General features: G+C 35.4%; 2 protein-coding genes and 1 long non-coding RNA gene across 14 annotated transcripts in view; 1 reads left to right on the top strand and 2 right to left on the bottom strand.

Moving 5' to 3' along the window:
- LOC130663035 (uncharacterized) overlaps nt 1-25,612 on the bottom strand; it is a 31,426-nt gene extending 5,814 nt beyond the window's left edge. Inside the window, exons 1-2 of the long non-coding RNA XR_008989148.1 lie at nt 25,483-25,612; nt 19,113-25,395 (exon numbers count right to left, since the gene is read on the bottom strand). This is a non-coding gene — a long non-coding RNA (uncharacterized LOC130663035). The remainder of the gene's footprint in view (nt 1-19,112; nt 25,396-25,482) is intronic.
- LOC130663030 (uncharacterized) overlaps nt 1-26,557 on the top strand; it is a 275,606-nt gene that overhangs the window by 150,785 nt on the left and 98,264 nt on the right. The window lies entirely within an intron of this gene.
- The window catches only part of LOC130663028 (dual specificity protein kinase splB-like), a 528,032-nt gene that overhangs the window by 425,356 nt on the left and 76,119 nt on the right, over nt 1-26,557 (bottom strand). The window lies entirely within an intron of this gene.

Here is a 26,557-nt window from a genome sequence, read left to right as displayed (position 1 = left end):
TAAAAATTCTGTTTCCTACATAATTTCTAACACAAAATTTCCTGTAAACTCAATAGTTTTGCTAAAATATTCAGTTAAAGTATATGATGGACAAATTTGAAAAAATAGTTCGCCATTCTAACATTCTTCAGATTCTCGGTCGAAATTCCCGCTAAAGTGCGATAGACTAAAATATATGGATACAATATTGTTGAAAATTCTTCGTTCTACACAATTTTTCACTACGGATTTTTCCGTGTACTCAGTAGTTTTGCTAAAAACTATATTTGAAGCACTTGATGCACAAATTTTATAAAATATTTGGTCGTTTTGAATTCCATACGATTCTTAGTCAAGATTCCTGCTAAACTATAATTTCCACGCTAAAAATAGATGGATATAATATTTTTCGAAATTTCGTTTCCTCCATAATTTCCGATTACGAATTGTCCTATAAACTCAATAGTTTTGCAATAATTTTCAATTCGAGTATTTGATGGACAAATTTGGCTAAGCAGTTCGCTATTCTGAATTTCTTCAAATTATTAGTCAAAATTTTCACCAAACTGTAATGGACAGGCTAAAAATAGATAGACACTTTTGGGACTTTCGCAAGTTATACATGTTCAGCAATGATTTCATAAAAAAATTCACACATTAATATTGTATATGATTCAAAAATAGTGTATGAAATTTTAAAAGAAACGTTGATTTTTATCTTCACTAGACATAACACGCTCGCTTCGCTCGCCTTCATTCTTTCAGAAATCCCGCCATTATCTCGTTCAATCAATCGACGACCGAATAAAATAGTCACAGAAGTGACGTAAAACGATATGACATCCGGTCATCAACTTTTTAGAAGAGGATTCAAGAGATACATCTTTACTCTAGATACCATTCAATTTTTAAAATTTTGATGCAACCTCATAAAAACAAATAAAATAGTATTCCTAGAATATTGGTATGTTTTAGGAATATAGTTCTTCCTTGGTCTAACGTAAACCAAAACGCAACAAAAGTTAGTTTCAATTGCATTAGTAAGATTCTTGAAGCGGATTTGAAAGAAATTTCGTGTTCCGTAAAAAAAATTTACATGCAAGAAAGTAAAATCTGTAAGTTCTTATACAACTCGCAATTGGAATAATAATTTTTCTGGACGGAAGTGATATATATTTAAAATTACAGGAATCAATACCGATACTTTATTCGCATACTTTGAGGCCTAATCTGCGGCTATATATATATTTTGAGGACTTCTCGCACTCTATGAATGATTGTCTATGATTCTTCGATAAAAGTAATTTGGATACATTCTATTCGTAATACTCATAGTGTATTAAATCCAAGGAAGTTGGCAAATTTCACATCATTGGATAAATTATTTCCTTCGTTTGATTACCATTTAATCCGATCAAGTTTCATCAAACTTAACGACGCGCCATGAAAAGAAACTTGGTCATTGAAGAAAAAATAAAAATTTTTTGTAAATGAACTTATTTTTCACTTCTGGTGTATGTAAATAGTCACTTTAATGGGAAAGTGCCAGTCGTGATGCCAGATTTTTTAAACAAATTTAAATAGTGGAGTTTTGTTCAGGGAAAAATTTCGGGTGTAGTAGCATATTATTTTGAGAAGGTTATTCTGATTTAAAATATTAATCTAAACTTTTTCACTTCATTTCGAATGTGATATAAATTTAAAAACTTGATTATTACGCTACTCTATTTGTATACTTTGAGGACTTTTCTGCGACTAAATGGATATTTCGGGGCCACAAAAATCGAATTCTTGAAACTATTGTAAATTTGTGATATTACAATGGATTTTTATTGCTTTCTAAATTTAATATGAATTTGAATACAAGAGCAATTTACAATCAGCTAATTGCATATTTTGAGGAATTTTCTGCAATTGAATAGATATTTTGAGGACTACACAAAACTCAAATTCTCTAAGCTTTTGTATATTTGTAATTTGATGATGAATTTTCATGACTTTCGAAATGTGATGTAAATTCGAATGCAGGAGTAATGGAACATCGTATAGCGAGTGGGTTAGGTAAGTCTTTGTAAGTGAAGCACAAGATTTTTAACGTGAGTTGTCGGTGCACACGCACGAGTTCCAGCAACTTCACAAGAATCAAATCCTGTAAAATTTTGTAAATTTGTGATTTTATACTAGATTTTTATTACTTCTTAAATGAAACATAAATTTGGATAGAGGAGTAATAGTACATTGCATATCAACTGGGTTAGGTGACTTTTTATATGAAAAGCACAATGTTTTTAATGTGAGTCTTCGGTGCACACGTACGACTGCCAGCAAGTGTTAAGGGTACATCAAAGACGAGTACTGAGATCATTGTGTTTAATGGATAAAGACTTAACTCTCGTGCTATATCATGCGATAATCAGGCAAGCTTCGAATTAATTACTTTATTCTACTCGCATACTTTGAGGACTTTTCTGCAACTAAATAGATATTTTGAGAACTTCACAAGAATCAAATTCTGTAAAATTTTGTAAATTTGTGATTTTATAATAGATTTTTATTACTTTCTAAATAAAACATAAATTTAAGTAGAGGAGTAATAGTACAATGTATATCAATTGGGTAAGGTGACTTTTTATATGAGCAGCACAATGTTTTCAATGTGAGTCTTCGGTGCACACGCACGAGTGCCAGAACGTGCTTAGTGTACATTGAAGATGAGTACTGAGAACATTATGTTTGATGGATAAAGACTTAACTCACGTGCTATATGATAAGATAATCAGGCATGCTTCGAATTAATTACTTTATCCTATTCGCATACTTCGAGGACTTTTCTGCGACTTAATAGATATTTTGAGGACTTCACAAAACTCAAACTCTCTAAACTTTTGTATATTTGTGATTTGATAATGGATTTTCATTACTTTCGAAATGTGATGTAAATTCGAATGCAGGAGTAATGGAACATCGTATAGCGAGTGCGTTAGGTAAGTCTTTGTAAGGGAAGCAAAAGATTTTTAATGTGAGTCATCGGTGCACACGCACGAGTTCCAGAAAGTGCTTAGTTTACTTCAAAGACGAATGCTGAAAACATTGTGTTCGACGGATAACGACTGAACTCACGTGCTATGCACTTTACTTAATTTAACAATTGTCTGATTTTTGCGAATTATTATATCAGCAAAGTAAAACCTAAGCTAGGTGTGGATCGATATGATACTAGTTTTCGACTTCTCTTGCCACTCATTTATTCTTTATTTCAATTAATTGAAAACAACAAACGTACGTTCACGTAGACACTGCCATCAAAGTTGTGAGATTGATTGTACTACTCATTCTGAACATAGAGGAAGGGAGGGGGGCAAAATGGGCCCCTTACGAAAAAAATTTCCAAATCCTAAGCTTTTTTTACTTGTTGTACTATTTTTTACTCCCTTGCCAAGTATTTGACCTTAATTTGATCTGACCATTAAAAATAAAGAATGGAAAAATGTGGGGCAAAATGGGCCCCCTCAAAAAAATTGTATAACGTGAGTTATTCAGCTTGTTTCACTTTTTTTTCCTTCTGCTGAGTTTTTGGTGTTAATTTGCTGTGTCTATTAAAGTTAAAAAAAATCCTGAAAAGTTGGGTAAAACGGGCCCCCATCAAAACTCAATGGGTGTTTGTCGCTTGTTTATTGTTTTGAAACTTCTTGCTGTGTATTAAGTATAAAAAAGAGTTGATAGTGAAAACCTAGACCTTAAAATAACTTAATTTCATTACTTGATTGCTCATATTTTAACTATTTTCGTTTATATAGAATAAATTATTTTTGAAAAAAATAATAGTTAGTAATGCTGTTGAATTCGTGACCTAGTTTGCCCTTTATCATAATTCTTTAATTATATCTGTTAAAAAAATTTTAGGGACCCGTTTGGCTAAAAAGTATTCGTAGGTTGTCAAAGTCTAGGCAGCTCATTTTACCCCCTCCCAAATCACTTTTCATGTTAAAAATTTGGGGGGGACCATTTTGCCCCTTAATATTTCAAGGCATCCAAAATTTGAGGGGGCCCGTTTTGTCCCCAGGGGCCTATTTTACCCCTACCCCCTTCCCCTATATTGTGTGTCGAGATTATTTGCTTTAGGGGTGATAATAGAGTTTGTCTTAAGGAACAGTTGATGATGACTTCTGAGAAATGTATTCATGTATTTAAATGCATTTGTGTATGAACTCATAAATACACGCGTTTGAGACATGGGACACCATATGTTTTCGGACGTATTATTAGCCACCGATCGAAAAAGGTCATGTCGGTTTAGCTTTGCAGGCATAATAAGTCGCGATAATCAGGCATGCTTTAAATCAATTACTTTATTCTATTCGCATACTTTGAGGACTTTTCTGCGTTTAAATAGATACTTTGAGGACTTCACAAAACTCGAACTCGCTGAACTTCCGTCAATTTGTAATATTATAATGGATTTTTATTGCGTTGTAAATAGAATATGAATTCGAATCCAGGAGAGTTATATTACGTTATTCGCATAGTTTGAGGACTTTTCTGCAACTAAATAGATATTTTGAGAACTTCACAAAACTCAAACTCTCTAAACTTTTGAAAATTTGTGATTTTATAATGGATTTTCATTACTTCCTAAATAAAACATAAATTTGGATACAGGAGTAATAGTACATTGCATAACAAGTGAGTTAGGGGACTTTTCATATGGAAAGCACAATGTTTTTATTATGAGTCGTCGGTGCACACGCACAAGTACCAGCAAGTGCTTAGTGTACATTGAAGACAAGTGATGAGAACAGTGTGTTGACGGATAAAGACTCACATGCAATATGATACTATAATCAGGCATGTTTTGAATTAATAATTTTATTCTATTCGCATACTTTAAGGACTTTTCTGCGATTAAATAGATGTTTTGAGGACTTCACGAAATTCAAACTCGCTAAACTTTCGTATATTTGTGATTTTATGATGGATTTTCATTACTCTCGAAATGAAACATAAATTTGGATATCGTAGTAATAGTCCATTGCATAGCAACTGGGTTAGGTGAGTCGATATATAGAAAGCACATTATTTTTATCGTAAGTCATCGGTGCACACGCACGAGTGCAAGCAAGTGCTCAGTGTACATCGAAGTCGAGTGCTGAGAACATTGTGCATGATGGATAAAGTTTTACATGGTATATCATACTACAATTAGGTATGATTTGAATTAATTACTCTACTCTATTCGCATACTTTAAGGACTTTTTTGCGACTAAATAGATAGTTCGGGGCTTCACGAATTCGGACTCTTTAAACTATTGTAAATTTGTGATATTATAATGGACTTTTGTTGCTTTCTAAATGAAACATAACTTTGCATACAGGAGTTATAGTACATTGCATAGTGAATGGGTACGGTCAGTTTTTATGTGGGCAGCACAATGTTTTTAACGTGAGTCGGCGGTGTACACGCACGGGTGCCAGCAAGTGCTTAGTGTGCATCGAAGATGAGTGTTGAAGATATTAGGTTTGACGGATAAAGACTTAACTCACTTGATATATGCAATATGTTTAATCTAACAATTGCCTGATTTAGGTGAATTCTGATGTCAGTAAGTAAACCCTAAACTAGGTGCGGATCTATATGATACAAGTGCTTGATTTCCGTTAGCACTCACTTATTATTTATCGCCCCAAAAACAGATTCTCTGTAAATGGTTGCGCCAAGTACACGTTCAACATTGATCTCAGGTTGCATAATAAATAATATTTTCACAAAAAAGGCTGAAATCATAAAACACCACGTAATTGAGATTTTTAATAATTAAAAAAAAAAAATTTTTTAAATAAAAATGAAAAAAAAAAATACTTGAACGTACTTGGTGTGCGCTGTTAAACTCAATTTTAACAATAATTTAAGAGTAAGATATAAAAGTAAGATATTCAAAACATATCACATGACTGAATAATTAATTTTTTGCATTTACGCACACCAAGTACGTTCAAGTATTTTTTTTTTTCATTTTTATTAAAAAAATTTTTTTTTTTTAATTATTAAAAATCTCAATTACTTGGTGTTTTATGATTTCAGCCTTTCTTGTGAAAATATTATTTATTATGCAACCTGAGATCAATGTTGAACGTGTACTTGGCGCAACCATTTACAGAGAATCTGTTTTTGGGGTGTTTTCGAATTTTTTTGTAACAGATAATTTTTATTGATTTTACTACTCTTTCGATGAAAAAATTTTCTCTGGTATGGAATAATATTAGTGGAATGAAGTAATTCCTTCAAGCTGCAAATTATTTTTTGAAGAGTTCCAATCCGTTAATTGTATATAGAGTGTCTCCAAAAAATCGACTTTTTTTTTTTTCTTGAAGAACATTGAAAAATCGACAGAGTATCTCTAGACAAAGACCCTGTTAAAATATGAAACCTTAATATTAATATTTAAAGGTGGCGATTCACGATTTTCTATTTTCCATTTAAATAACATGGGAAAAAAAAAATTTTAATTTTGGAATTTTATGCCTCGGCGATGGCTTATTGAACAAATAAGTTCAGGATATATTTTTGTAGGAAATTGAAGGCTCTACAAAAGAAGTCTCTTATCATTTTTTGATAAATCCATCTGTTCAAAAGTTATTGGAGCTCGAAGTCAAGTTAGAGTAAATTTCGAGATCTTTTTACTTTTCCGGCGAAACTATCGGACTTATCATAAAATGTCATGGGATCTTTTTTGTAGACAATTTTATTTCCTACAAATTATCCTTGATAAATTTTTTTCAAATTCTGCATTTTTTTCTAGTTATTTCCATTTTAATGCCAAGCTTCTAAAAAAGTAGTGTTCTGATCGATTTTAAGAGCTTGGCATTAAAATGGAAACAACTAGAAAACAATGCAGAATTTGAAAAAAATTTATCAATGATAATTTGTAGGAAATAAAATTGTCTACAAAAAAGATCTCATGACATTTTATGATAAGTCCGATAGTTTCGCCGGAAAAGTAAAAAGATCTCGAAATTTACTCTAACTTGACTTCGAGCTCCAATAACTTTTGAACAGATGGATTTATCAAAAAATGATAAGAGACTTCTTTTGTAGAGCCTTCAATTCCCTACAAAAATATATCCTGAACTTATCTGTTCAATAAGCCATCGCCGAGGCATAAAATTCCAAAATTAAAATTTTTTTTTTCCCATGTTATTTAAATGGAAAATAGAAAATCGTGAATCGCCACCTTTAAATATTAATATTAAGGTCTCATATTTTAACGGGGTCTTTGTCTAGAGATACTCTGTCGATTTTTCAATGTTCTTCAAGAAAAAAAAAAAGTCGATTTTTTTGAGACACTATTGTATACACATACAATAATTCTAATTTTGCTCTGTTAAGGAGGTTTAAGCGTTACTAAATGACTCAAAAAAGCATCTAAGCTTTTTCATTTCTTCAGCCGACAAAAATATGATTATAATTCTTTTTTTTAATTGTAAAAATTTTTTGTAGTTTATATACATACATTAATTAATGTTTAATAAATTAAAATATTTAAAAAATACTTTCGTAGTAAAAATTTTAAATAAGATATGGCACCAGTACTCTTTGATAGAGATATATAAACATGTGTGTAAACGTACATAACCGCTTAAGTCGGGTGTTTAGCAAAAATTTAAATATAAATAATTTCCCTTCATTTCAAAATGGAGAAAAATGTTTATCGCTCAAACTGTTTTATTATACTTCATGTTTGCTTAAAAATTGGAGTTTCTACCGAGAAGACCAAAAAAATTTTTTTTTTTTTTTCATTTTTTATGTTTTTAAAATTGGCGCCACACAACAGGTGTCTCTGACGGTGTTGCCGAGACGTCTTTCCTCCATGTCGCCTCAACTCACTAACCACTAAAATAATTTTTGCAACTCAATTTTTCTCTATGTTTTAACGATGACAATAACTTTTAAATATAGAATTTGAGTTTACACGTATTCAACTTTCTTATATTCGTTTTTGAGAATTATTTGTATCTATATTGTTAGACAAGTTAAGAAATTATTTTTAACGTTAAATTTTGGCGCGCCACCGAATTAGCGGTAATGCTGCCCCCTGGGCCGAGTTTGACAAAAACGGAACCCCATTGTCGTCAAAAACAGAAAAGTCCGAAGTTAACGGAAATTTGACAAAAATTCAAGGAAACTTTTGTAAGTAAACTTTTGCTAAAGCAAACTGTGCTATTAGGGTAGTAAACTTAATTGCTTAAAATATAACCACGACATAAGTGTAAATTGACAAAATAATAACCGCAAATTATACTCTAACCCTAATAGCACAGTTTGCTTGAGCAAAAGTTTACTGTACAAAAGTTTCGTTGAATTTTTCTTCAAATTTCCGTCAACTTCGGACTTTTCCATTTTTTACGACAAGTTGTATGCAACTTACTATTGAATTTGAGGTAAATTTACTGCCAGAATTAGAATGCAAATTCACATCAAAAGTTGACTAGAAAAAAGTTGTCCTTAATTTTCAGGCAAATTTTATGTCAATTTATCGTTAATTTGATTTGAAAAATTGTTAAGTATATATTTACGCTCAAATTGTAGACAATTTTGCGTATAAATTTGCTTACCTTCTGAAATGGTAGGAATGAATATTACCGACCGTTTTTTTTTTTTCGTACAAGTTTACCTTAAAATTGAAGAAAAATTAACCGCAAATTTTTATTTTCAACTTTTGCTGTGAAATTGTCTGCAAATTCGGGCAGCAGATTTCAGGTAATTTCAACATCAAATTACTGTTAATTTCAATGCAAAGTGGCTATTATATTATAAAGTTGACTGCCGAGAGCTGATGCTTTTCTCATAGTTGACACCAACTTTTCTGCGACTTTCCCCAATCAAATAGCCAGGATTTCTGAGCAAGAGATTAATTATATTTTGCCGCCTAATCATAGAAGTAGATTTCCGTCGTTAAATTTTACGTTAATAATAATATGCGGGGAAAATGGTTACTGAAGCAGATAACCAAATTTTTTTAGTAAACTTTTGCTCACTGAAAGTTTCCTTTAATTTGACGAAAAATTGTTGCCAATTATAAGTAAGATAAATTTCAATAATTATCAACTGCCACTTTTGGAAGGTAAGTTTATGGGAGGAGTAGCCTGAAAGTTACGAGAAAGTTACCGAAAAACAACAATTGTTTTCAATTTGACAAGAAGTCGTTCAAAAGTTATGGTTAACTAATTAAACAACAATTCTCTACAGTCGATTATACGTCAATTTCTGGCAGTTGTATCCCTGATAGCAAAGTTGGCCGCAACTTGTCAACAACCTACTGCCGCAATGTAAGAAACTTTTCCGAGAAACTTGTCGACAACTTTCAGCTTGTGTAACTGTTGCCGACAACTTGTCTACAAGTTGCTCAGAAACTTGGTGACAGGTTGCGGCAGTAGATTGTTGCCAAGTTTCTAAGCAACTTGTAGTCAACAGTTACACAAGCTGAAAGTTGTCGACAACTTGTCGTCAAGTTGGTCGCAACTCAGGTACACCAACTTTTTGATCAGAAACTCTGGCTATCAGGGATTCCACTCAATCAAAATAACTGTATTTCTTCAGATTCTTTTCCACAACTTTCCATCAACACTTCCTATCAAAATCATATTGTAGTCAAAAGTTGAAATATCTTATATAATTGGCAACAGCTTGTCGTCAAGTTAATGATAATTTTTGCTGAACAAACATTGACTCGGCAAACCTGACTACCCAAATAGCCATTTTAGCTTGAAATTGACAGTAATTTAGTGTTGAAATTACCTGAATTTTAATGCCCAAATTTGCTCACAATTTGACAGCAAAACTTGAAAATAAAAAAATTTACGGTTAATATTGCTTCGATTTAAAGGAAACTTTTTACAAAAAAAAAGTCGGTAATGTTCATTCTAACTATTTTAGAAGGTAAGGGAATTTATACATAAAATTGTCTACAATTTGACGGTAAAAAAATACTTAATAATCTTTCAAGTCAAATTAACAATAAGTTGACATAAAATTTGCCTGAAAATTGACGACAACTTTTTTCTAGTCAAACTTTTGAAGTAAATTTGCATTCTAATTCAGGTAGTAAATTTACGTCAAATTAAATAGCAAGTTGCATTCAAATTGTCATAAAAAATAGAAAAGTCCAAATTTGACAAACAATTCAATAAAATTTTTGTAAGTAAACTTTTACTAAAGCAAATGGTGCTATTATGGTATCTAAGTATATATATATATATATATATATATATATATATATATATATATATATATATATATATATATATATATATATTTATTTATTAGGTTTCCAATAAGATACACATACTATAGAAATTTAATTTTGTTAAGTTGCTAACTTGAAGAAATTTCTATAAAAAAAAATTTGAGTTAGCTACTTTCATTGCATACTACGATATGAAGTCAGCTGAAAGGCGAAAATTAGACAAAAATCGGAATTTTTCTCTGTAGATCCCTAAATCGGCGCAAGAGAAATTTTTTAAAAAGTATTTTTTTCTAAGATCATAAAATTACGAAAATTATGAGTAAATTCGATAGCAATAAGATAATTATTAATAAATAAATAGATAAAATATAAAAATATGCTATATTTATTGATAATTATCAATTTCAAATCATTTAAAATACGAGTGAGGTTAAACAGGCCTCTGACTCGGGAATAGAGACACACACAGTCGCCTCGCGCCGCCCATGTACACGCACACATATTATGTGTTTGAACGTGTACTTGGCGCGAGACACTGCCGTGTCTCCGGATTTGCATTAAAAAAAAAAAAAACCATCGTAATTATACGTAGACACTGACATCAAAGTTGTTAGATTGATTGTACTACATATTCTGAGTATATTTAGTGTCGAGATTATTTGCTTTAGTGTTAATATTTGATTTTGTTTTCGATCATGGTCAGTAATAACTTTTGAGAGATGTCTCTATGGATTAAAATGCGGTGGTTTATACCCTATACACACGCATTTGAGGAACATGGAACACCATTTGGTTTCTTACGAATTATTATCCACCGATCGGAAAAGGTCATTTCGGTTTTGCTTTGCAGATATGATAAGTAACGACAATCAGGAATGCTATGAATAAATTACTTTCTTCTATTCGCATATTTTCAGGACGTTTCTGCAATTAAATAGATGTTTTGAAGACTTCACAAGACTCAAACTCGCTAAACTTTCGTAAATTTGTGATATAATAATGGATTGTTATTGCGTTGTAAATAGACTATGAATTCGAATACAGGAGTAATTCATATTACATTATTCGCATAAATTGTGGATTTTTCTAAAACTGAACAGATATTTCGAGGACTTCACAAGACTCAAATTTTCTAAACTTTTGTAAATTTGTGATTTTATAATGGATATTCATTACTTCGTAAATAAAACATAAATATAGATACAGGAGTAATAGTACATTGCATATCAACTGGGTTCGGTGACTTTTTATATGGGAAGCACAATGTTTTTAATTTGAGTCTTCGGTGCACACGCACGATTGCCAGCAAGTGCGTAGTGTACATCAAAAACAAGTACTGAAAACATTGTGTTTAATGGATAAAGACTTAATTCACGTGCTATATAATGCGATAATCGGGCATGCTTCGAATTAATTATTTTATTCTACTCACATACTTTGAGGACTTTTCTGCAACTAAATAGATATTTTGAGGACTTCACAAGACTCAAATTCTGTAAAATTTTGTAAATTTGTGATTTTATAATAGATTTTTATTACTTCTTAAATGAAACAGAAATTTGGATAGAAGAGTAATAGTACATTGCATATTAACTGGGTTAGGTGACTTTTTATATGAGAAGCACAATGTTTTCAATGTGAGTCTCCGGTGCACACGTACGACTGCCAGCAAGTGTTAAGGGTACATCAAAGACGAGTGCTGAGATCATTGTGTTTGATGGATAAAGACTCAACTCTCGTGCTATATGATGCGATAATCAGGCATGCTTCGAATTAATTACTTTATTCTATTCGCATACTTTTAGGACTTTTCTGCTACTAAATAGATATTTTGGGGACTCCACCAAAATCGATTTTTTTAATCTTTTGTAAATATGTAATTCTATAATGGATTTTCATTACTTTCTAAGTGTTATATAAATTTTAATACAGAAGTTATAGTGCATTGTTTAGCAAGTGGGTAAGGTTTGTTTTTATGGAGGCACCACAATGTTTTTAACATGAGTCGTAGGTGCACACGCACGAGTGCCAGCAAGTGCTTAGTGTACATCGAAGATGAGTGTTGAAAACATTATGTTTGACGGATAAAGACTGAACTCACTTGATATGCAATATATTTAATCTAACAATTGTCTGATTTATGTGCATTCTGATATCAGCAAGTAAACCCTAAACTAGGTGCGGATCTACTATGCATGATTACTACTTGGCTGGGTGACCGCTTAGCTACGCGTAGGGTTAGAACGGAGGTCTTTGACCGTTAGGCGCGGGATGAAGATTCACTGTTCGGTAAAATGGGAATTTTATTGATCACTGGAGCTTCACTTAAACCGAAACTGTACTGGCGAGGTTTTTTCTGTGGTTTTCCTACGCCACTGCTTTCCCATTGCACAAGGGAGGTAGTAGGGCATCACCACAATAATGCAGTATAGTACAAGCACAATTCGGGCCACAGCCGCACAAACCCGGTATAGGAAAAAATTGAGCTTGAAAAAAGAAAAAAAAACTTCCTAACTTTTTAGAAAATCATCGATTTCTTCAGTGGGGAGTTAAAAGCATGATTTTCCTTATAAATTAAAATGTTTCACCTATATTCTTGTGTTTTATTTGCATAAAGGTTTAAATTGACAAAAACTTATCATTTTTCCGTTAAAAATTTCGTCTACATTAATTTTTTTTCCGTTTTTAACGAGCAGAGATGAAAAGTTATTCGAATTCACTTGTTTGATTCTTCATAATAACTACTTGACACCCAATAATATTAATACTATTATGAATTTTTATAGGGAGTAGTACCGCCGCTCAATTTCGAAACACAGTAAAGGGCGGAATTTTCAAAATCTTTTTTTTACAATTAGTAGTTCTAACGGAGTCTCGCAAACATGATTTAATACATATTTCGTAGATTTGATTTTAGTCAGTTACTGTATTTGAAATTGGGCCGCCGAATAGGTTAATCGTCAACGTATTCTCATTAAACCAGTTTTTGAAGAAATACTTAAGACTCATATGGTACTTGAAATATAAGACAAACTTTGAGGACCGTCCTCAAAGTATGCACCACCCTATTTGGATATTTAGATAGATACTTTGAGGACCGTCCTCAAATTATACATTTTTGCCTATAACTTCGAAAAAAAAATGAATAAAAAAAAAAGAAATTTTCGTGGCGTTGTGTATGTCATTAGTAATAATATTTTCAAAAAAAACTATGTGTCTCAAACTATCGGTTTAATATACATATGTATATATATATATATATTGGAAGGTATAAAATACCTATATGTGTGTGCGTGTGCGTATGCGTATGCGCGCACTTTGATGTAAAAAAAAGCGTATTAAGGAGTAAACTAAGACGTCATATCGTTTACTTCGTATAAACGACTTATGACTTTCGAATATTATTTCTGATACTGAATAAGAATAAGAGTTTAAAAACTCTTAAGAGGGCAAATATAAACAACTCTCCCCAAAACCGTCGGGGCTAGAGAGAAATACATTTGGAGTGTTATCGACGACGACTAACACCACGCTCGTTCGAAGAAGTGCCAGAGTGGCAAGCCGTGTTGTTGTTGTTGAAAATTTGATCGCTAAGCCCCGTGGTACTTCCGCTAATCGTCGGCACGAGAATCGGGAAACGCGGACGCGCACGGGTAAAATCACGCGACCAAGTAAATTAGTAAACGCGAAACGGGACACAACACTTAAAGTAGATTCAGTAGCAAACGGTACACATTGTTCGCGGGGCACAAGCCGACGTACGTGTCCGGGGTCGAGTAACTTTGCCCACGGCGGGCTCGCAACAGGAGAGGAAACAACAAAAGGGCTCGGTACGGTAAACGAAATTCAACCCCCCCCCCCCCCCCAATTCCGACAACAGTAGAGAGAGAAGGTGGTGAGAGAGGATTCAACGCGGAAGGTCTTCGAGTCTTGCAGGTGAACTTGCGAAACGATAAGGCGGGAACACTGGAGACAGGTGCCTTGTGGGAGGAGGAACGTATTGATGTCCTTCTTTTACAAGAGCCATACGCAGTTGCAAGTAATAAATGTTTCAACATACCCGGTTTTGGCAGCAAGGTACAAATTGCTGCTACAACCGGGGAGAGGCCATTTGCGGCCATTTGTCTAACAAATCCAAGGTACAGAATGATACACATTTCGCAACTAAGCACCACGCACTGCGTATGTGCACAAATTGTGGGTCCAGGCATTTCTCTCTATGTGGTATCGTCATACTTCCAGTGTCGAGACGAAGAAGAGGTTCACATCACGCAATTAGAAAAGGTAGCACAGGCACTAAGGGGAAACAAAGTTTTATTTGGAATGGACGCGAACGCTAGATCAATTAGATGGGGCCCAGAAACAAATGAAAAGGGAGAAAAATTAGAGGATTTTATAGATGACAATGGGTTAGAGATTTTAAATATAAAAAGGGAGGGTCCAACTTACGCTTCGACAACAGGAGAGTCATACATAGATGTCACCTTAGCCACCCCAAAACTTGCACGGTACGTACGGGACTGGTCCATCAAACGCGAGTGGGTGCAAAGTACCGACCACTATGCGATCGATATCAGCCTAGGAATTCCAAGAGATCGGGAGGGTCTCGATGGGGCAGACCCCAAGCGGTTCAACCTTGCGTTGGCCGACTGGGAGAAGTTCCGCGAGAAACTACCAGAACTCGCAAGAGTGAATCTTGAGGGCCTAGCGCTGGAAACGGTCGAGGACGTGGAAAAGTATGCCGATGCACTTACTAAAACCATCATAGAGTCATGTGAATTTGCTATCCCGCGGAAGAAGCCGCACGTAAAATCATACCCATAGTGGACCAGGGAACTAACAAAAGAAAAGAGAGTGGTTTACAAAGCTAGAAGGGGATTCCAGAGGGAAACAGACGAGGGGAAAAAGACAGAACTTAAAGAGACTTACTTACGACTTTGCAAGACATACTCTAAACACGTTAAGAGACATAGAGAAAACAGCTGGCGAGAGTTTGTCACGTCGAACGGTAACAAGGAGCACTGGGGCATCGTTTACAAGCTACAGGCAGACAAACACCGAGTTAACAGAGTGCTCACCACACTCCGGCGTGACGGGCGATCCACAGAAAGCTTTAAGGGCACAGCTAGCTGCTTTCTCAACACACACATTGTAGACGGCAAACCAGACGAAGAGACAGAGGAACAGAAAGGAACCCGAGAGAACTCAGAGACGCCACCAGACACCGCGGACGCCGATTTATTCACTCCGCGCGAATTATACAGAATTTTGAAAACCCTTAAAAACAAAAAAGCACCCGGGCCAGACTTAGTAGAAAACGAGGTTATCAAAAGGGCGGGAGTCATTTTATCAAGGGAATTTTTTGAATTATACAATAAATGCCTAGAGCTAGGAGTTTTCCCTACCGCATGGAAAGAGGGTGGGATTATCATGCTCCTTAAGAGCAGTGACAAAGACGCGAGCGACCCAAAATCTTACAGGCCAATATGTTTACTTTCGGTTATCGGGAAGGTATTTGAGAGATTGTTAAAGTCGAGATTCACCACCACAGTCTTAGCTAGAGATAACATCTCCAGTCAACAATTTGGTTTCATGGCCAAGAGGTCGACTGAGGATGCAATCGTTGAGATGCGCCGCTTGCTAGATTCGACAACAGAGAATCTGGCAATCGGACTTCTCTTCGATATTTCTGGCGCCTTTGACAACGTGTGGTGGCCGCGAGTGATCGAGGGATTGAAGAAGCGGGAATGCCCCAAGAATGTTTACAGGGTAGTGCAGAGTTACTTTGAGGATAGGACAGCAGGACTTTCATGGGGATTCGGGTGGGAAAAGAAAAAGCCAACAAGGGGATGTCCACAGGGATCAGTCTTAGGGCCACTATTCTGGAACATTATGTTCGACGACTTACTCAAAGAATTAAAATCATCAGATCACGGGAGTAAATTTGTAGCCTATGCTGACGACCTCCTCGTCATCATAGAGGGAACTTCACGAGTGGACATCGAAAGGAAAGCACAAGGGACGGTGGATTCGATACTGGAATGGTGTCGTTCCTCGAAACTCACGCTGTCGGAGTCCAAGACCGAAGCGATATTCCTCAAGAGGGATTACACCCGACGCGGTCCACGCAAGGACAAAGGTCCGTACCCCTATAAAGCGAAAAGACAGAAAAAGCCCAAGTATGATTCAAAGCCACCGAAAATCGTAATAGGTAAAACAAAGATAGCATTCAAAAAGAGCGTTAGATACTTAGGGGTACACTTCGACCAGGACCTCAAACCAACCACACACATAAAGACAAGGCGCGCGAAATTAGACAAAACTTTTGGTCGTTTACGCCGTCTCGCACGGACTGAATGGGGACTGCGCTTTCCGGCTATGTCCACCATCTACAAGGGCTACTTCCTGCCCGTTGTCACTTATGCGGCAGCAGGCTGGAGTGACCTATGTGGAGTGGAGGAATGGAAGGCTCTTAGGGCCCTGCAACGTCGAGCCCTGATTGCGATGACGTGTTCATACAAGACGGCATCGTATGAGGGACTTTGTGTAGTTGCAGGGGCAGTGCCCATTCGGCTTGTGATTGATGAACGTTGCGCCCGCTACAATCTTCGTACTGGCAAACAGGCAACTCTTGGAACCGTGACCGTGCAGCCTGATGACGAAGAAGGCCTTGTCTCCCTTAGAAAAGAAACCATTCGCAGATGGCAAGAACAGTGGTCCACAACGGACGACGGACGTGTGACATTTAACTTCTTTCCCGACGTTACTGAACGTCTAGCGAGCAAACACATCAGTCCTAACTTCTGGCTTACCCAGATGTTAACCGGTCATGGCTGTTTTAAGGATAGACTCTTCAAGTACGGACTCGCAAAGGATCGCAAATGCCCACAATGCAACAAAGGGTGGGATACCGTTCAGCACTTACTGCTAAAATGCACCGAGTTCGAGCCTCAGCGTGAGGTGCTCCAGAGCATAGAAGGGTGGGGCGCGAAGTGGCCACAAATCGGGCGTGTTCTTGTCACCTCAAATTCCTTTAAAGTCTTTAATGGTTTCAGTAAAGATTGTCTCCACCAGAAACTCAGCAGCCAATTTCAACACAGAGAGGAAGGAGAAGAGGAGTACTAGACCGCGGTTCAATTGGCATCCACCCAGGTGTTGTCGGAGCATCTGGTCATAGGTGCACAGAACTCACGACTTGTGAGGACTCTGTGCATCTCGGGTGTTAGTCCGAAGTTAGGTGAGTGTGAGAATGTGTAAAAGAATGTGTGGGAGAATGTGTGAAGAATGGACGAATGAATGAAAACTAAACAGGGTGTCTCCTTCAGGAGGCAGGGGAAAGAGTGCCACGTCCCCTCTTGACCAAGTGGTATGTCGACCAATCCAGAATTGGTACTATGGGCGGCCCATTCCAAGCCCTACTTCGACCAGAGTCTCTTTATTTCTTGAGATGGGAGGAGTGTTTTGGGCCAACGTGCGGTTGAACTCGTAGTGGCTGTGGTTAGATACCACACGTAATGAGGATTTTTGATTATACCTCCGGTAAATGTCCACTTTTGGCTCCGGCCGAGAGTGTCGCTTAGGTGTAGAAGAGATGGGATTACGCAACGCGAGTATGACCAAAAGGGTGAGGTCTCGGCTTCCGGTCGGCGGAGGCGGACTTAGGTCCACGTTACATTAATTAAATTATCGATAGCTAATGTTGTTTTAATTTCGGGTTCAATGGTGTATCTGGATTTAAAAACGACAAACTATTAATTTGTTTTCTTTTATTAAAAGGAAATCTTTCTTTTAATTGCTTGACGCTTTCCGTAAAAAAATCAAGACATCTTTCGAAACTGATCAACAGTTTTTTTTTGACAAGGAATTTTTCCGTAATTCAAGTAGACCCGTAACATTGCCTCCAAGATAAATTTCGTTCAAGTCTAAATAGTCGTGTACATCGAAAAAATCGATAGCTAAAATTTTTTTCTCTAGCGCCTGATCGATATCGATATCAGGCGTATTTCTTTACTCTTGATCTGATAGTTCTAAACATTCTGGCCTCAAAAAACACTCTTAAATCATTTTATAAGTGATAAAAATTTCAAATAAATAAAGCTTTGGGGATTTTGACTGCATCTCCTTATTGAAATCATGAAAATAAGATAATACAAACTTAAAAAATTCTAAATACAATTCAGTTGTAGGTTCCATACACTTGTTCGGGATTAACTGAGCTGCAGGTAAACGATCTGTAAGAACAGCACTTTGAAAATGAAGAATTAAAGCAGGTAGTTGTTCTAGAAGTCTTTCCACGACTGGTACTCATGACAACTATCTAGTTAGCGATGGATGTAAAAGTTTATGAGGTTTTACCTCCACGAACTTTTGAGAGCCTGTATAGTGCCCAAATCGCTTTGGACTATTTTTTATGTACTTATACACATCTCGTGCAAGATCTTCAATTACACTAGGTAATTTTTCACAAGCGTGTGAGGCACACAAATGGAAAGAATGACAAATGCACTTCATGGTATATAAATGCGGTATGTCATTAGCAAGAAGTGTAGACAAAGAATGTTTGTCACCAAAATTCCCATTTGTACCATCAGCAGCAAACCCAATCATATTTTTAAGATATGGAATATCTGTAGACTAAGGAACTCTGATAATTTTGAGTGAAATGTATTAGCAGTTCCATCAATAATCGGTCACAAACCCAATATACAGAGTTTAAGATGGTTGGCACTGTGTGATTTAATTTACACGTTCATCTGTTTACTTAATTTTCAACATAATTTAATTTAATATAATTAGGAACAAAGTTGGTATCAAAAACCGAAACAAAATAGTAATAAAGAATATAGCAATAATATAAATTGTAAAATGGAACCAAGAAAAAAGTCACATCACCTGTTTGTTTCTCTCAGCTTCAGGCGCTGCTTGTAGTATGAAAAAACTTTTTTCAGTAGTATTGGATCGAGAGTTTCCAGGGACAGGAGTGGTTATTCTTGAAAAACAGGGTTTCCATCATCGGAAAAGTATTTCAGACGGAGATCGGCGTAGAATTGGCAGCTAGAATAGAAAATGCGTGACGGTTTCTTTGCTGAGGTAATGAAAGAACCTGCAGGGCTTTAATGGATTGAGACGTAGAGTCTGGTTGTTTACCGAGATGTTACTTGCAAATTTTGTGGCCAATCTTAGGTGCAGTATAAGTTTTGCAGTATGTGGGGGTAGGTTCTCGAGGATGTGTGAATAAATTTCAGCTGAATGGGCTACGTGAGTGAACTGACATGCGGTGGTAGCGTGATATCTGGCTAAGTCGACTTCTCTTCTGTATGCTTCGTACTTGATGATGACTAGGTTGAGTTTAGCTCTCCAGAAGCTCGCAGTAAGATTGTTGAGCAGAGTTTCCTCGTATATCACGGCTAGATGATTCATCAGAAGTTGGACCCAGTTGGAGTCGGTAGAGTTTGACGGAGAGGTTGTCAGTCCAATTAAAGTGAGTAGGCATATTTTTGGAAGTCTATGCTCCGGCATCTCAAGGATCTTGTTGACCCATTTGAAGGCGGCTTTCAGGACTGTGACTGCAATGTGTTGCATGATGAGCTCTAATTTAATTGCATAACCTGGGGTACATCGTGGAAGTGTAAACACACGTTTAAAGAAGAATAGGTTGGCGGATTCTAGTTGATAGACGGACTCGATCTGATTACCATCGTACGTGAAGAGTCTTTTGCTTCTCTCAAGTCCGTTGTGGCTGGTAGTCAAGGTTTTAGTTTTACCAACGTTAACTGTGAGACCATTTACAGTGCAGTATTCCAGGAGGATGGGAGTTGAAAGTTAGCCGATGATTTGGATCTGCATGTTGGCTTTGTTATATAGAGAGGCGAGTAGGTTCAAGAGCTTCGAGCTAATGCCAAGTGAGTGGAGCTTCTGCCAGAGTTTGGTGTGAGGTATGGAATCGAAAGCTCGTTTTAAGTCCACGGAGAGGGCGTGCGCGGGCACGTTTTTGATGCGCGCTTGGAGCTGCAGTAAAGCTAGGAGGTTAAAGATATTGTCTTCACAGCCTCGTCCGGCACGGAAGCCTGCCTGTTCCTCTGGAAGTAGGGAATCGTCTTCAGCCCATTTTCTTATGCGCTCATGAGTAATCTGGGTAAAGATCTTGGTGAGATAGTTTACCTGGCAATGTCTCTGTAGTTATTGGGGTCCGACTCATTGCCTTTTTATGTAACAGACACATTCTGACACTGGACCACTCTGTAGGAATTGTACACGTGTTTAGGATCTTATTGAACAGCGAAGCAGTATATAGAAGCCAATTTTCTGGTAGTTCTATTAAAAACTCGTTCGAGATCATGTCTGAGCCAGAAGATTTGCCTTGTTTGGCTTTGTGGAGGCTAAGAAGAAGTTCATCGACGGGGATGTCTGAATCTAGTTCAGGCGTTCCGGTTTCGAAGAAAGGACTCTCAAAGGCAGATCTAGGCAGATAATGTTTTCGTAGAATTTCTCCCATTTGGGGATTGTGATGGTGACTGGGCCAGAAGTGTAACTTCACGCTGTTTTGACCGCCTTCCAAAATTCCCTGGGGTTGTTGACGTTGCTTAATTGTAGGCGTATTTAATTGTGGTACTCCTCTTTTTTCATTTTTAGCAAAGCAAAGTAACCTTTTTTGTTGTTAAAATATACTGCCCAAGCAAGTTGATCTCGACTATTGTGTTTGCGAAGTTTTAGCGCAAGATTGATTCTATGTTTAAATTGTAAAAAAGTCCTGATCAAACCACAGCTTGTTAGCAGGCTTCCTTATCGGACGAGGATAAGAGGTCATATTACAGGTTGTACAAGTTTCCTTGATGCCAAGTCCTAGCTTGTGATAAATCGAATTAACATCTTCGGTTTCAAAGTTGGCGGTAATGTGCGTGGACCAAGCCATTTCCGACTTGTATGCGTTTTTCATAGACGGATCCCAGCGCAGCTTTAATGTGTCTTCATTCTTCTCGTGAGCGTTAAATATGGATGGTGAAGGAGTTAGCTGAACTGAGAGTGTAACTGAGACTGGAAAATGATTGAAATTTGAAACGATCAAGTTACCACGTATATCTTCTATCAGGTGGAGGCTGAGGGCGTTCACTCAGATGAGGTCGACAGTTCTTTTGCTATTTTTGTTGCCGAAGGTAAATTGTCCAGGTGTATTGCTGGGGGATCGCCGTTAAGGAAAATAAAACTATTACTGTCCATGAAGTCTAGAATAATGTTACCTCTCTGATTGACAGAATCATCCAAGGAAGTTTTCGTGTTGGTTAATGAAGGAGCGTCAAGGTCCTCAAGGTTAAAGAATCCTAGTGAGCCAAGCCTCGCATTGAAATCGCCGGCTATTCTCTGTGGACTCATCACTAAAATTACATTTTTCTAAGATTCTACTTATATTTTTTTCCTGACTGAGAATGATTTCTCGACTTTGTCTATCTCGATGTATTGAAATTTCCAGAAATTCTTTTGGTTCACCCAAATCACTCATCTCAAAGTCCTTTTTAAGTTGTGGCTTTACCTCCATCATTTTAGATTTGTCGTTAGAAGCTAAGATAAAATCATCGACATATAGTATTAAGATGAGAATTTTTCCATTTTCTCTCCAAATAAATGAACATGACTTTCTTTTGTGATTTTTTAACCCTACACTCTGTTGTAATAATAATAAAATAAATGCATGCCAGGACTGGTTGGTGGTTGGGATGTTGGGAAAATACGCATATTAAAAAATATAACAATATTTTTATTTGTCACAGCACATATTATCCCTGGGTTACAAAATTAAATCGTTGATTTAATTTATTAATACTGTTAATTGATTGAGCTCATGAATATGTAATTATTTGAATACAAATGATAGAATTGAGCTCGAGTAAATAATTGAAATAGTTGAAGTAATTAATTGGAGTCTACTTGAACACTGAGTTGATTGAAAAAATGTCATGATAACAAGTAACATGAATTTAGAGGTTACCGAGCGAAGTTAATAATTGAACACTTAATGATTATATTTTAAGAGCACTAACTGTATAATTATTTGAGTTTTAATATTAATAATCACTTAATTTAATTTAATTCAAGGAGCTCGTGATAAATTACACTGAATTGCATTTATTTTCTGAACACGTGGCAGCATGGTTTCAGAGACTATCGAGCGAGAATTTACTTTTAGGTTAATTAAAATATTGAGCTTTATGATAGTTAAACAATTATAAAAATTGAGTCTATTAATTGTATAAGCACTTTTAATAATTATTTATTTAATAGATAGGCACCTCTGATGTTCCCCGTCTGATTAACCTCTTGAGAAACGTGGTCGATGATCGCTGATTTATTGTGGTCTTGATGAATTTTTATTATGAGCTCTGGTGCCCAAAATTATAAAAATAAATATAATTTTAATGAGCTTAATGATCGCTGAATTCAATGAATTAATTACTTTTATTTATTTACTCGTGATGAGCGCAAAATGATATGATTCTATAAAACACGTGTTTTCACTTGAATCTATAAAACGAAAGATAATGGCGTTGGTCTTCTCGACACGAGGCAGGAAACAGCAAATGCGCATGCACCGCACTGCGCATGATCAAGTTTAAATTTATTGAAGAGGCCCCAGGAGGTGCTGCCTCTACCTGCCGGAAGTGCAACTACATTTGAATTCAAATGTAGTTGTGATTACGCAATCTACTCAATGCCACATCAGTAAATTTCTTATTCCATTTCTTAGGACTAAACCGTAAATCATACAGAGCTCGTTCTAATTTACACACCATACTTTCCCTAATTTCTTGTGTAACATTCACACCTGGGATTTCCATATAAATTTCCTCACCTATAATGCCATTTAAAAATGTGGGTTTTATATCAAGATAGGAAGTCTCCAAATCATATTTATTAATGATATCATAGGCAGACCTAATTGAGGGCAATCGAGATACAGGATCATAGGTTTCTCGGAGATCATAGTTGTTATAATCTTTGAAACCTCGAATCATTAATCACGCTTTGTATTTAATTTGATTGTCATTTTCAATTTGCTTTTTGAAAACCCACCTAGCGTCTATGATATTTAATCTTTTACCGTTTTTTATTCTAGTAGGTCGGTCAACTAATGTCCACACATTATTTTTATTCATAAAATTAAGCTCATTTCTCGCAGCATTTTGCCAAAATTCCCGTTTTTTTGATTCTATAGCATCTCGAAAAGATATTGGGTCTTGTTGAATACCCGTTAAAATTGCATGATAAATTTTATCCTGGGTTTCACTCATCTTACAATCTATTCTCTCACCAAAAACTAAGTTAGCATCAATTTCAACGATTACATCAATCATTTCCGAAAAACTATTCTCTTTAATTAAGTTCTCGTTATTTATTTTCGCATCTGTTGAACAATTTTGCTGTTTCTTCGATCGTCTTCTCTTTCTTTTCGTCTTTACCTCCGGTTTTAACAATTCTAACTCATCTTTATGAAATTCGACAAGCCACTTTTCTTCATTAACTGATGATTCTTCAACCGGCCAATCTTTCTCACAATTTTTATCATACTTATCACCATACACCAGTTTTTCACTGAAACGAGCATCTCTACTCTTATAAAACTTCCCTTCTTCTGGTTTCAGGAACTGATAACCAGTAGGTGTATATCCTACCATAATTACGAGTCTCCCTTCGAATCAAACCTTAGGACCAGTTTTTTTTCGTACTTTAATATATGCTACGCATCCAAAACGTCTCAATTGATTAATATCAAAATTGTGATTCGGTGCAAACCGTTGTAAAGGTGTAATCATATCGTTAGACTTGTGAGGTGTTCAGTTGTAAGCAAATGCAGCAGCACTTAATGCAAGATCCCACATATTTTCATGTGAATTCGCATCATACATGTAGGCTAGGGTGTCCGTTATTTCCCAAAGTGGTTTTTGACTCTGCAGCGCCCCTACAATTTTTAGTAAATGGTCTAAAAAAAATTATCCAACCGATATAAGCCCGGCGATTCATTCCTCATTTAAATAACATGGGGTTTTGGTACTTTTTGCAATTCATTATTTCTTTGCAAAGCCAGTTGCTGCGGCATCAAATTATTTTTGTAGAAAATTGAACGCTCTACAAAAACTTTATCTTAAAATTTTTTCGAAAAAATCACTTGCGTCAAAGTTATTCAAGGTCAAAGTTGAACTAGAAATAAATTTTTTTTTTTTTTTTGTTTTGAACAATAAATTATCATCATTTATATCAAAATATAATGTTAATTGCCGAAACTATCTTATTTTGGCTATTTTATAGCAAAAATAAGTGTTAAATATCCCGATAACCAGAAAATGCAAGTAACGATGTGAGTAAAACTTGAAGAATTATTACTTTTAGTTTTCTTAAGGTCTTCAATTGTATTTAAGAGTTCTACCGGATCTTTTATTTCAATAACTTGAGAATGAAACTTCTGATCTAAATGGTTAATTAAAATGTCTCGAACTTTGAATTTATGTATTTCAATAATATCAGTTTCAAGATCTCTACGCGGAGCACTAGTCGGATCAATTACATACAGTAATTCATGAGCTCTTAATTCTGATGTAAAAAGATCAGAGAAATGATCAAATTTAGTATTTGATGTAAGTTTATAATCTCGTTTCATACCTCCACCTTACTAATAATTTCTACTTTTAATGTTTCTTTAATTTAATTTGCCAAACTGTCGGAATTTTGAAATTCACTAACGCTTCTATCTACTTTTAATTTTATTAATTTTTGTCGTACTAATTTTTAGAGACTTGACTTTTCAATTCACCAAGTTCACGACTAGAAGTACTATCGCTCGATCTGCTCTTATCTCTATAAACTAGTTTGTGATAATGCTCATGCATTTCACTGAATTCATTATTCACATCTCTTATTTTTGTACGAATCGCATTGTTTTTATCTTCACGGGTCTTTGTTTGTTTAACTCGGTTGATTGAACTCGTTAATAACCAAACCCTGAATTTTTTCCATTTTAGCAACAGCTGCCCGAGCACGTAACAGAGATTCTTGGCATTGTTCATCATATTGGTAGAGGATTCGCAAAATTGTTTCACCAGAGACAACACTTCGTCTTTACTAGTGTTACTTTCCGCAATGTGTGAAGCGGTACCACGTAGCACTTCCATTTCATTATTTTTTGCAACTATATTATAAACGTAAAATTGTTTTGATTTAATTTTGTAATTAAAATTAACTAATTCCATAAAATTAATTGATGGTAAAGATTTACCTCCTTGGGATAAGTTTGTTTCGTTTAACCAAGGACCTTCATCGTCGCATCTCTTATTCTCGTCTTCATCTCCACTCTCAATCACATCTCTTAATAATGCCTCCTCATCTGCCTGAGACGTAGATTTTTGGTCATCATCTCCTGGTAAAACTACCCAAGGACCATCTTCTTCTTGTTTGTCAATCCACTCAATAGCGGCTTTCCACTCATCCTCGTTCATATTGCTTTTATCTGTTAGACGAATTAATTATTAATTAATAATATTCTTATACCAGGAGCTATGACTCAAGCCTGGTTGACTGAACAACAAGTATGGCCAGGTTGAAGCAAGCAGCAATACATATAATCCGAACACAAGATCATACATACAACTACTTCAGTAATTCAAGAAGTACATGAATGCACAGCATCCATCAATAAGCATGAATCACAAAGTAAAACCTTGTTTTTATATTTTAAACATACAAGTTAATTACTGTTCATTTTTGTCAAGAAGTAATTTTAAATCAAATAAACTTAAGCAAAAAAATCCAAATAACTGGATTAATTTTCAATATTTTATGTACAAAAAATTTATGATTTACAATCAACCTGCTTAATAAGGTACCTCACGCGTCTTAACATGAAGTAACACTCTCTCACCACTAATACTTAGTGATATTTTCTCTCCAGGATGGTTTTGGTCAAATCGAAAAACTTTCCTGTACCTTTTCAAGAATTTTTTAAATAATTTTGGGTCTCCAATTTCTGCAGATAAATATATAGCTGTTAATATTTCTATTTATTTTTATGCACACTATTGAACATTGTCACTATATACAATTTAAATTTATATTTTATATAAAACATTAGTATAAAATTTCGTTAAATCAATTCAACTTTTTAGAATTTAATCTGAAAAATAAACCGCTTCTATTTAGATACAAATCAAATATTTAAACATTGACTTAAATTTCTATTTTAAACCAGTTTGAATCTTCATGAACGTATAAACTTATGAAGTCACTATCATTATTTTTCTCAAAGTAAACAGTAAATAACCAAGTCACATCTCAGTCTTTTCAAAATATCCTAC

The sequence above is a fragment of the Microplitis mediator genome, chromosome 2, assembly GCF_029852145.1.
Source record: "Microplitis mediator isolate UGA2020A chromosome 2, iyMicMedi2.1, whole genome shotgun sequence".
Taxonomy (NCBI): domain Eukaryota; kingdom Metazoa; phylum Arthropoda; class Insecta; order Hymenoptera; family Braconidae; genus Microplitis; species Microplitis mediator.
This window is presented reverse-complemented; position numbering and strand designations above follow the sequence as displayed.